The sequence below is a fragment of the Apis laboriosa genome, unplaced genomic scaffold (genome assembly GCF_014066325.1).
Source record: "Apis laboriosa isolate Shangri-la unplaced genomic scaffold, ASM1406632v1 scaffold1_cov151, whole genome shotgun sequence".
Classification (NCBI taxonomy): domain Eukaryota; kingdom Metazoa; phylum Arthropoda; class Insecta; order Hymenoptera; family Apidae; genus Apis; species Apis laboriosa.
The window spans coordinates 2,329,624-2,342,217 of NW_025222279.1; the positions used below are offsets into that span (position 1 = coordinate 2,329,624).

The 12,594-nt window shown below is 33.7% G+C and overlaps 1 protein-coding gene across 1 annotated transcript in view; it reads right to left on the reverse strand.

The window, feature by feature from the left end:
* LOC122712286 (failed axon connections) overlaps positions 1 to 12,594 on the reverse strand; it is a 32,638-nt gene that overhangs the window by 4,300 nt on the left and 15,744 nt on the right. The window lies entirely within an intron of this gene.

The following is a 12,594-nucleotide window of genomic DNA, read 5'->3' on the forward strand; positions in this document are numbered from 1 at the left end:
GGATCATATTGCAAAGCAATATTGATAGCGCAATATACATCTGAGGAAGATTTCATGCGTATCGTTCTGCGATAGTGTGCTCGATTCTTTTCGACGAAGTTTGATAAAATTCTCTTTGTCAATAAAATGTTTAAAATCCCGTTTATATTAAATCATTAAGATGCGATAAATACAACATAATAATCGACCGAAGAGAAAATTAATACGGATATGGTCCACTTTCTTGAAACTTACGATTTAAAACACTGTCAATGAGAATAACATCTATATTGCCAAGATTTCACTCGAAGTATATAAGAAACTTTCTAGTTACTTGCTGGCCATCTGTTAGAGCATTTTATTGTAAATGAATGGTGACCTGGAATTTCTTGATTTTCGACTTTCTTTAAGAAAATTAATACGAGATGATAAATGACGTAACATATACATAAATATATGCTTTATTACAAATTCTTTGAGATATATTAATAGATATAATTCTGCGTTTAAAATCGTATATCATATTCTGTCAAAAATGTATATATCCTCGACGATTTCATAAAATCCGATGGGGATCGTCGTTGATCCATTTTCAGGGATCTATTTCTCAAAGAACCAAGAATAAGTAAGACAAAGAAATGTCCGAGAAAACGTTTCTTACGTCAATTAAGGATCGACAAGTGGAACAAGCCGTGAGCGTTCGCGTCTATAGAAATCACCTGAATTAACCGTACAATAACGCACGAAGAGACCGGAGCATCGAGTCCGGTCCCACGAAAAGGGGAACAACGTCGCGATATATACGTGGGAATATCTCTTCGGAAAGAGCTCATCATCGTCGGCAATCAGCGAGTGCAGCGTGCAGCTGCACTGTCATCGAAAATAAACGAAAGTAAGTCGAATAGGAAGATCTCTTGGGTTGCGGGAGGGAGAACAGTTTGAGGACAGGCCCTAAAGACTGCAATGCACAGCCTCGACAAGCGCATCTTTGTATGCGAGTGATAATAGCGATGATGGAAACGACGTCGACATTTACGACGACGAAGACGATGATGACGACGACGACGTCAACGGAGGTGCAACGGTTGTTTTGCAATGTGAGCGCGTCGTGATAATGGCGAGTACGAACGGGTGGCACAAGGGGTGGAAGATGGACGAAGAAGAACGATGAGAGGAAGGAGGTTAGCACGAGAGGGAAACGAAGAGGTGGTAGAGGATGTATGCCAATGCGAATTTCAGGGAGGAGAGTCTAGGGAAACGCGAAGAAGGAAAGAGAACGAGAGAGAAAAAAAAAGACAAACAATCGAGGGGAAGAGTAAATCGAAAAAAAAGAGAAGCTTAAACTGGAGGGCAAAAAAAGAAGAAACGATACACATGTGCAATGGTAGCAGGAAAGATAAAGGGATATGGAGAAGATGCTTGGTATGTACCCTGAAATATTATTGGAAACGAACCTTCGTGCTGGACATTGAACTCGTGGGATATATTTCAAACAAACACTGACAGAAAATGGAAAAAAAAAAAGGATATGGTGGGTGCTGAAGCCGTATTCGAACGGAGTAGAATGACTTAAGCAGAAAGAGCGAAAATCCGATATGCTGTAGTGGAATTAAATATCCTCTAGTATAAAATCGATGAACGCGGTCGGTACTGATTAATTCGCGAGTTTACGGTTTTGTAGATGGCGCGATGATCGTGGTGCACTGGTAATTGAGGACGATCGTTAAAAACGTCTATACGTATTCGAAAGAGAATAATTCAAAGAGAAAGAGAAAAAACTTACGATGGAGTATCGCAGAAAAACATATTTTCGAAAGATGAAAAATCGAACAGAGAAGAAAGATAGAGATAGTATAAATTACGTGAGACAGTTGCTTTTCATTCGTGATTTTTTTTAGTCAAATCGGATGTGTACATACACAAGTCAACCGCGCATGCGCGTTCGTACGTTTGAAAAGAACTAGGAGGAACTAGGAGGTTGAAGAGGGAAAACAAACTGACGCGAAAAAGAAAAATGAACGTGTAAGACGAGAACGAGGAAGAACGAAAGAGAACGAAAAGCGAATCAAAGGAAGAGAAAATCAAGGAAAGTAATTTTCTTCGAGGAGACCCTTAAGAGAGGGCTACTAGTCTTCGATAAGATCGTAGAAATAGTGTGAAGAAAATCGCAGTAGAGAAAAAAACTTGACCGAACCGACTGGAGAAAATACAAAACCCAAAGAAAAAGAGCCATACGTAGAAAGAAAAAGAGATGAGACGAAAAGAGGAATGAGAATGTAAAAGAGAAAAGTCAGAGAGGGAATCAGGGAGTGGTACAACAGCGAGGCATCGAGGAGGGGGAATGCGTGGGGTTAGAGAGGGAAAAAAGAGAGAGGGAGCATGAAAAACGAGAAAGAGCGAGGAGAAGACAAAGTCGAGTGGCGCGGAGGGAGCGGAGAAGAAGGATAAACGCAGGGTGAATAGGTGGGTGGAAGGGAGAAGAAACATGCCGGAGGACGATGAACTCTGGCGGTAGGCAGCTTCCGTCGCCTGGCAACGTCCTCCTCCCTTTTCCTCCTCCTCCCTCCCTCAGGCTTCAAGCCGTTATGTCGTGGTATCGTACGTAGGCAGTCCTCGTCATGAACGTAGTAGTCGTGTCATCGTCTTCGTCGGTGACGATCATAGTAGTCGTTGCCGTATTTTCACGTAGTTGTGGCTCGCAGCTTGCGCTGCGTATTGATCGAGCGGGATGCTGCTAGCTGCTACTGGTTGCTGACTGCTCCAGCGCCAGCTAACAGTAAAGTTTAGCCACAGCCCTACACCAATAGGACCACCTTTCTCTTTCTCTCCCCCTCTTCACTTTCTATTTAGTTTATATCCATTTATGAATATCAAAAAAATAAAATTAAATGTAATAAATTATTCTATCTTTTAAATTTTGAACAATTAATAATTTTTCGATAAATAATTAATTTGAATTTAATTATCCTTTAAATGTACAACACTTAAAATATATATAAGAACAGTCTGATTAAAATTTTGTAACATATACTCCAAATCCACCAACTACGAATTATCACATGTGCCACATGTGTGTAAAACAGGAACATCAAACTAAAATCCTGGCCCATCATGACTTCTTCTCATCAAACATTGAACTTAAGTCTAATAATACCACGATATATCTCGAAATAAGTCAACTCCATCATCTACTATATCTACAGCAATATGTATTACCAATACTATTCTTTACTATGTGAAAGAGAGGAAAGCGACATGTTTCACAACATGACCATATGTTTTCTAACACATGGAGCATACAAATGAAATGCAAATATACTTAACATCATACGAATAACTGTATCTTTATCTACATTAAATCAATTTTTCAATCTTCAATTGTATTTAAATATGCAGAAAATAATCCAATCATCAACTACCTACGATTTCTTGAATAACTTCCTCCATCATTATCCATAATATTTAATTCTTCGGTTCAAAAATTCAATTAAAAATCATATTTTTGTATAATTACACATCGATATTCAAAAATTAGATTAGAAATAGGATGGAAGATAAAAAGGGAAAGGGAATAAATTTCTATTGTTTCTCAGTTACGAGAGAAAAGAGTATCTAATCGTGACGCGTCGTGCAAAAATGTCGGTCGGCTATCAATGACGGAACACGTCGTCTCGATGAAAATACCGGCGAGAGGTGAATGGTTACGGCACTTGTAAATAGTTTCACTGCACAAGGCTGGCTATGTCGTAAAGTCGGCCGAGAAGAACCGATCGGCCGAAAACGAAAGCAAACGCAGCCGTGACTGCCAAGTCCAACGAACCTACCACTTGGCACATCCATGCCCAACAGTGTCTTTAATGTACGAACTTCCTAAACCTAAATCCATTTTAATCGTGAGGCGTTGGCACAGAAAGCTACCATTTGGTATCCGTGGAATTGCTCGATGATCGTTCGATGAGTCAGACGATTTTCCTCAATGAAATTTCTTCTTGTTCCTATTAAAGTCGCTTCTGTCAGCGCGCTTAATGATTTAGGGGATGTTATAGACGATATACAGGGGAAGAAGCATGACTCACAGGGGAGTAAATGTAATATTCATCACACACGAGTATCGTTGTAAACTAAGTTTACAAACCGCTTCTCTGTAATTTATAACTACGTGGAGAATATATACTTTGACGAACATAACTGGAAGAAAAAGTAAAATAGCTCCTTTTTATCGATAATTTGAAGATGCACACTTGGAATGCATGTCTTTAAAAAATTCTTTCGTTTAATAAAATAAAACATTTCGTTTGCAAAAGATATCGAAAAAATTACACACAGAAATCATAGAAGAAAATTTTGTCATATAAAATTCTTGTACACGTATTGTTTCCAATTCTTTACTGTTATCGTTTCTAATTCTCTAAAAAAAATTGTCTTTTCCACGTATACGATACCAATACACAAAAATTGACACACATATAAACTCGGACGACTTAATCCAAAAGATTGGTTCCCCTCGTTAAGCATCCACGTTTCACGAGGACTATAGCTTCGTAAGAAAAGAGGAAACGCGAAATTACACGCCGTATCTGACAATGGTCCTGTCGACGACGGCTCTCGCGGAAAATACTCTAGAATAAGAGAAGAGTAGAAAGAGATTCCCCTAACATTTCTTCTCTCCTATTTTCTTTTTCTTTCTTTTTTTTCTTTTTTTTTTTTCTGCGTATCTCGAGAACAATGAGCAATTTGTTGCGTAAAATGGCCGTAGCCCAGTCACTTTGATGCGCTTCAACCTTTCGAGACTGGCGGGGTACACCTCCAGCTCTATAATGGAGAGGACTGAAAAGTGGTCCCCATTCTCGTGTCTAACTCGTACACACCAGGTTGGCCGCCTATCTAACCGTTAACAAATGACCTCATCGCTCGATTACATCCACGGTTAGGCAGAAAAGAAAGAAAGATAGAGCGTGGAGTATAAAGGAGAAACAGAGACCTCTTCTGGACGTGACAGAATCGTGGTACCCCATAAATATTCCTAATGGGCGCCCTGCCGCGATGCTCAGAAGCTGTAAAACGAGTGGCCCCTTATATTCTGTTCGTGGTCTTCACCGACGATTAACTTCGCGGGATTAGGCGGCTGAAAACGATACAGGAGGATGAGGAGGGATTAGAGAAGAAAAAGCTCGTTGACGACCGTCTCTGACAAGCGGACGTGAAGATTATGCGTCTTATGAGATAGCTCTTTTTCTTTTTTTTTTAATATATAGATATTTTTATATATATAAAATATATAATTTGTGTAACACGTGTTGTTCACATTTTGTACAATTGTATATGTAGAAATTTTTAAAGAAAAATCTATTTCGTTAAAATATTAAATTATTTGAATCGAATCGTTTATACGAAATAATTACGAATTTTCCATTTGAAAGATAATACAAAATGATTCTTTACAAATTGGAAATACTCTTGGTGTAATTTTATTATAGGAGATTTTTAAACAGGGAAGGACCATGAATCTCTAGGCTATGTATATTTAATATGCGCCAATTATCCCTCCTAATGGATTGTCAGAAGAAATCCTACGTAAGTAATATGTGCTCCAATGTGGGATGCAGTAGAAGTCTTGCATCGCTTACAATGAATCTGAAAAGACTATGAGCAGAAATTACAGCATAAGAAGATTGCATTCGTTGCACACCGTCTAATCTCCTCGTTGTCTGCCTCCTGCCACGAAATTCCGATCCATAATCATACAATTAGATTTTAACGGATAGCGTGCACAGTACGTGCTCGCTATAAAGCTATATTTGATACTTCTTGTATTCTGTCACTGTCGTACTCGTCACAAGAGAAGACGTTGTTCGAGATCATTGGAAAGATTGGATTCATTTTGTTCAAGAGTTCGATTAATTAAATGCGAATTGTATTCTTAACGTTTTATTATATCGTATAATATGTTCATTGAAATTGTTTATTAAATAAATTCGTTTAATATAAATTAAACTTCCCAAAGTAATAACGAAGTATTATTTTTAACCGCCTAACACGTATTCAATTTCTCTTCTTATACAATTTTTTACTTGACCCATATTAACCGTAGTTTAAAAATTAAAAGGGTTAAGGATGAAGCATCGGAAGATTGCAGCATTAATTATGGTGAACAACGGTTTCTTCATAGCACAAACGTGTATAATAATGATTCCCGGCTACATTCATTCTGAAACGCCTACTTAACGAACGATAAACACTTTTGACCGGTGGAAGTAGGAAATTATGAGAATCCTTTAAAAAGATTGCATGAATGGCAAACCTGCAATTAACATTCATCATACTGCACACTTGCAAACCTGAATACTAAACTTCCACATTCTATGTTATGTTACATCCGCCCAAATAAGTCTAACAATCATGCATATCGATTAAACGATGTTTCACAAACCATATTAGTATATACGAATGTGACAATCTAATTATCATGCGGTGATTTATCTGTGAAAGCGAAGAACATTTTTTCTTCGAACTTAAAATAAAGAAGATAAATATTTAACTGTATTAAACTCTTTCGATACGGATTTCAAAATTGAAAGATAATTTTGATTTTAAATATATATATAATAATAATAAAAAGATAAATAAAAGAATTTTTCAATTATTTTAATGTCTCGTGCAAAGTGCAGAAATAGATCACTTTTCGCTCATTTCGATTTACGATCGATCCTTTTTGATTACGCATTTGGAACAGAGCCAATAAAAAAAAAAAATCCAATCGTACGTGGCGGGACACTGATCGAGAGAACGAAGCGAATCGAGTCTAAAACTCGGTAGAGAGGTCGGTGGCCGGCCTACCTCAACGATCGACACTCGATGCCGCACATGTCGGCCAGCAGTTCAACACGTGTGTGTCCAGATAGTTCACCTTGTTCCCCGCGTCAACGTGCAACAGCGTGTCGTTACACGGGCTACCGCCTCTTTGGCATCGTGTGAAATGGACACGCTTGTACATGAGATTTTACCGCGCAAGTTAGAAAGATTTGAAATTGTGAATGCGAAACAATTAGGTTGTACGGTCGACTTTAAGTCTTGAATGAATGAATTACCGATGATTACTATGATTTCATAATTTTTTTTTTTTTTTTTAATAATTTTTTTATTTACTTTATTCACTTAGAATAAATATATCGTTGCATATCTAATTTAATTTTACGATTCTTTTTCTCTGTCGAGTTAAAAGAGAATTTCAATCTATCAAATAGATAACGATCCTCAGTTTCTCATCGTATACAGAATTATCTGGAAGTCGGTATACTTCTCTGTGGCCGCGTTCCAATGGATCGTCGGCCATCGAACAATGAACTTCCTTCATTGCCGCGTGTGAGATGTCTTACGAAACATTCAAGATAATTTTTCCTTGATATATGGACAATAGAACAGAACCAAAGGAAGCGTCTCTTCTCGTTCGAGGACTGTCACGCCATCATATAGTTGGCGCGATTACAGCATCGCGTATCTTCGATAAGGGTTGCCATAAGAACGAAAGAGAACACGAATCTTTTCTTCGTTTTTCAGGCACAGTTACATGTGAATGAAGAGTTACGTGGAAGACGTATGAATGGATTCTCGACACGAAAAGATTTTCCTTTTTTCCCTCATTTTTTCATTTATTTTTTAAATGTTGAACAGTATAGTTATATAGTTCTTCGTTGAAACGATAGGCATTCATATTTGGTAAGAATTCATTAGTTATCAATTTAATCCCAATAAATGAAATTCTACCGTCTGCTTGAATATTCGAAGCATTCGGACAATTCTAATTCACGCATCGCGATGTCCACTCCTCTTCTTCATTCTCTGTTGAAATACGGTGCAATGAACCCACAAGACGAAACGAATTTCTCGCGGTGGAGGAATGCCACAGAGAGCAAAGCGTTTGCCCGCGCGCAGTCTTTCGAGCGTTCCAACGCGATAAGATAAGCAGTAATGAGGTTCAATTGGAAGATTAATTAATTAAGACCCGCGGCAAAGGGGATAAATTGGGTACATTGCGGTGGTATGCCGGCATACGATGTTTCTGTTGCCACTACATTGAACTTAATCGCCTTAGGTCTTCGTTGTAACTAGAAAAGAATAAGAAAGCGGAGTTCGTACTAGGAAAAGTACTTGAACGATTTGGATTATCTATCTAGCGGAGTTTGTTTTTATGGAGAATTAAGAGAATGGAGAAATTAATTACTCTTTTTATTACATTTATGAATTATTGTGAAAAATAATTTTTTTTATATTTGAGAACATTTTTTATATACGAAAGAAAAAAAATGATATCGAAGGGCTCGAAATATAAATTTTTGAACTGATCTTTATTTAACGAAGGAAAATAATTTGTGTATTGTTCGTCGTAACGATATTCAATGATATTCAATACAAATGTAGTAAGTTTAGAATGTACTATTGAATCAAAGGTTAATCCATTGCATGTTGTATCACATTTACATAAATGGCATCTATATTTTCGCGTCGTTACCCATTATTTATATTTGACATTATAATGACATTAAAATATGCTATAATTCAATTATATAAGTATGATATCTATTTCTGTATAGATATAAGTATTTACAATGGAAAAGAAAATAAATAAAAATAATAAAAAAGAAAAATACATTAATTTACATAAATATATATCCAAAAATTTTTTCATAATCACTATGATATCATACTATCAAGTACCGAAAAAAATTTTGTACGAAGCCATCAATAACATTTAATGGATTTAATGCATCAAATATATATATATTATACGACTTGCTAAAATAAATAGGAGAGAACAAGAAGAATTACGAGTAAAAATTTATGAGAAGATTGTTTTAACAAAGAATAAAAAAAGAACCGTTTACGAAGGCCCATGTATAATGGGGAAACATGGGCCATGTACAGTCATTGTAACATTGTAACATTGTAATCCAATTAAAAGCTAATTTAATTATGGGCGGGGTCCGATTATAACAGCTGCGATATATAAGGGTACAATTTCTCTTGCAGAGTCGAGTTATGTAATTAAACAAACATACGCATCGATAGTTTTTTCTACAACGAAGAAACGAAGAAATAGATTCATCACCTTAAATCACGATTAAGATATATTCGATCAAGAAGAATTCTTGAATACGAATAAAAATATTCGATCGAATAAAAATTGAATCTCAAAATCATAGAACGAATGCAATGATTATATTTTTAAATTGGAGGGCAGATTATAAAAAATTTCTTTTTTTTTTTTTTTTTTAAATTTTTGAGTTAGATCAAGTCGTATTGATCTACTTTTTCATTGCGTTATATATTCGTATACTTGATCTCATGAAATTTTATAGCGTTTATTTTAAATTATTTTTTATTTTAAATTATAAATACAGTTAAAATCGTTAAAAAATTCTTGATGTTATTTGATGATTTTTTAAAAGAATTTTTTATTAAATCTTTTATGAAATCTCTTTTAATACTTAGGTAAACAACAAGAGGTAAAGAACCTTGTATAAATAACTTATCGATTATATACAGGAAAACAGGAAAAATGCTTGGTAAAACGACAATAACAGCTTTGATCAAAGATAAAATTATACCGTTACAACGACAAGCGTTACCATGTGAATTGTTGTTCTAATAATTATTATACATATATATACATATACATATACATAATAATTATCATATGTTTAAACAAAAAAAAATATAAGTATACAAAAATATTTAGATATAAATATTTTTTTTATTCACTATATATAAATAATTTATTATTGAAACGGATATTTTTAATACTTCCACTTTTAATAATTCTCATCACTAACGAGACAACTCAATGGAGTCGAAAATAAGTAGAATTGTGTTTTGTAGATGCTCGAAATTCCACGAATGTCCTTTAAGCCGGTGTCACTATGAAAGTCAAGGGTTAAACGACCTTAAATTCCCGAAACAGTGTCAGCACGATGGCTTAAATTATCCAACAATGTGGAATCAATCATTGAGAAGAAAAAAAAGAGAAAGGAAATAAATGAGTTATGAAGCACCGTCGTTCACTAGCCCAAGAACAAAACCATCATTTTTTTTCTTTCTATTCAGTTTTCTCTCAATTTTCTACTGTTATCTACCCATCTCCTTTCCTTTTACCGATATTTCTTTTCTGAAAAGTCTGAAATTATCTAATTCAAGTTTAAAAAACTTTCTCTTTATCTAACTTCAACTCTAACCTAAATATAAATCAACATACTTTTACCGTTATCACTTATGTTATATCTTGATTTTTTAATCGTATGTAGTCATATAATTTACTTATTTATTTTCTAGAATTTATATAATATACTTATTTATTTTCTAGAATTTATATAATTTAGTTTTTTTCAAAGAGTAAATATTTTATAATACCTCTTTCGAAAAGTTAATAAGAAAAGTTAAACACGAAATTGATATTCCATACTTCGAATTATATAAATATTACATAAAAAAACTAAATTAGAAATTATAATATAAATCTCAGATGAAGATTATATTTATTAATTAAGATTATATTTATTAAAAAAAAAAAAAAATTTGAAAATTTTTCAATTGACAAATAATAACTTGTCTCTTTATTCCTTCGTATATGTACGAGAGATACGCGCAATCGACAACTCCAGAGGTCTCTGCGCTATTTTAAGAAGCCACTGCCCCCGCATTCGTTCTGGAGACTTTATTTCTGCCGCGATAGAAAACCACCGAGATGCATGCCCGGAACCTATTTGACCACAAACTCGATATCTCCCTCGTGTGTCTCAATACGCTTCATCTACGATAAAATACAGGGTGTCTCGCGATGAGATGAGATTGAGAGTAAAAAAAATTTTTTAAAGAAAGATTAACCTGAATTTTTTCTTTTCTCTTATTAATAAAAATACCAAATAGATAACATCGATTGATTTTAAAATAAAATACGCCATATGTGATCATAATCGAGATTTTCTTCAATTGAATGAATAAAAAATTTCAAAATCTATGTTAAAAAAATACGCGTCACTTTATTATAAAAAACCAAATAAAAAGAAGAATGAAAAGATACATAACGATATAATTATCAAAAAGAAAATGATTTTAAAAGGATATTTTTGAAATTATTTATTTTATCTGTTAATTAATTCTATATTTACTTCTAATTGCAATTAAATGAGAAGATACGATTTGTTCCATTTTCATGAGTCACCCGGTATATATAAACGCAACAAACAGTTTTACGATAAGAGAGAACAAATATGTGCGAACACGCTATTTAAACCAGTTGCGTCATCGGAAATTAAAAACGACCTTTCTCATCTCTCTTATCTTGTGTACACGAGTTTTAGTGGCATCTTGAACGGACACACATCAGGATTTCCTGTCGCGCGGGTCCATTACAAAAGCTTAAGAACTTTCATAGAAATTTCTTTTCAACAATGACTATATATTTTCATATTACTTCGCGTCACGCATTAAAAAAAATTAAAAACTTTTAAGCGTAACAACATATATACGATATTTGTCACGGCCAAAGCTAATCCGAAATAGAAGAAATAAATTCGAAAAAGATGGACTATAAATATGACATGTTAGACATCATTTATCATCGATACTACTAAAAGGATACATATGAACGAATGAATTTTCTATAAATCCCATATATTTATGGGATATCTTCATAAAATTTCATTGTCTTTTACATCTTTTACTATTTCGATATTTTTTTATATTTTTATATTTTTTTTATATTTTTTTATGAAAATTATATATTCAAGAGTTTCAAAGAAAATGATAAGAAACTTGCAAAGTGTTTTGCAAACACTGTCTGTACAATTTGTCACTTGTATATCGATATTTGATTCTTTTGCTGTAAATTCTGTTGAATATATTTGTACAAGATTAAACGTTATGGAAACCTACAACCATTCCTAGAATTTCCATATTCAATCGAATACAAAAGCCTCAATATTACACGTACGTAAACTTCAGAATATTTTGAAAAGATTTGCAAATTAAGAAATATAGAATATTTTCGTTCGTGTACTCAATAGAAAAAATTTACACGAACAAAATTTGTAAAACGAAAAAAAATAAAAAAAAGATTACAAAAAAGATCATTAAAAAGCCACTACGAAAAAATGCAAACGACAAATAATAATTAGCAATCAATTATATTGATCTACTATAAAATTATATATAGATAATATTTGTAGAAAATGTACTACACAATAATTGCTACTTTAACAAAACAAGAATTATTTAAAATTTTTATCGTGCATATAATAAGCTTAGATCTAAATTGGAACAGATATTCTTGATAACTTAATAATTTGAAAATTGTATGTTTCTAATTGTTTTGTTTTTGAATTAAAGTTTTTATATATATTTCAGCGAAAATACAATAATAAACGAAGTTTAAGAATGAAAGGATCGATAGTTATCGATCGTTTTTAAAAATGGACTGTATACTTGAAACGATCGATCAGTTGCTAGTGGTACGTATTATTATTTTTCCTATTATGTTCCACATATCGAACATTGCCGTTTGAATTGAGAATAATCTAGAAATTTATTTAATTTTTTTATTAACAAACTTTTTCTTTTTTT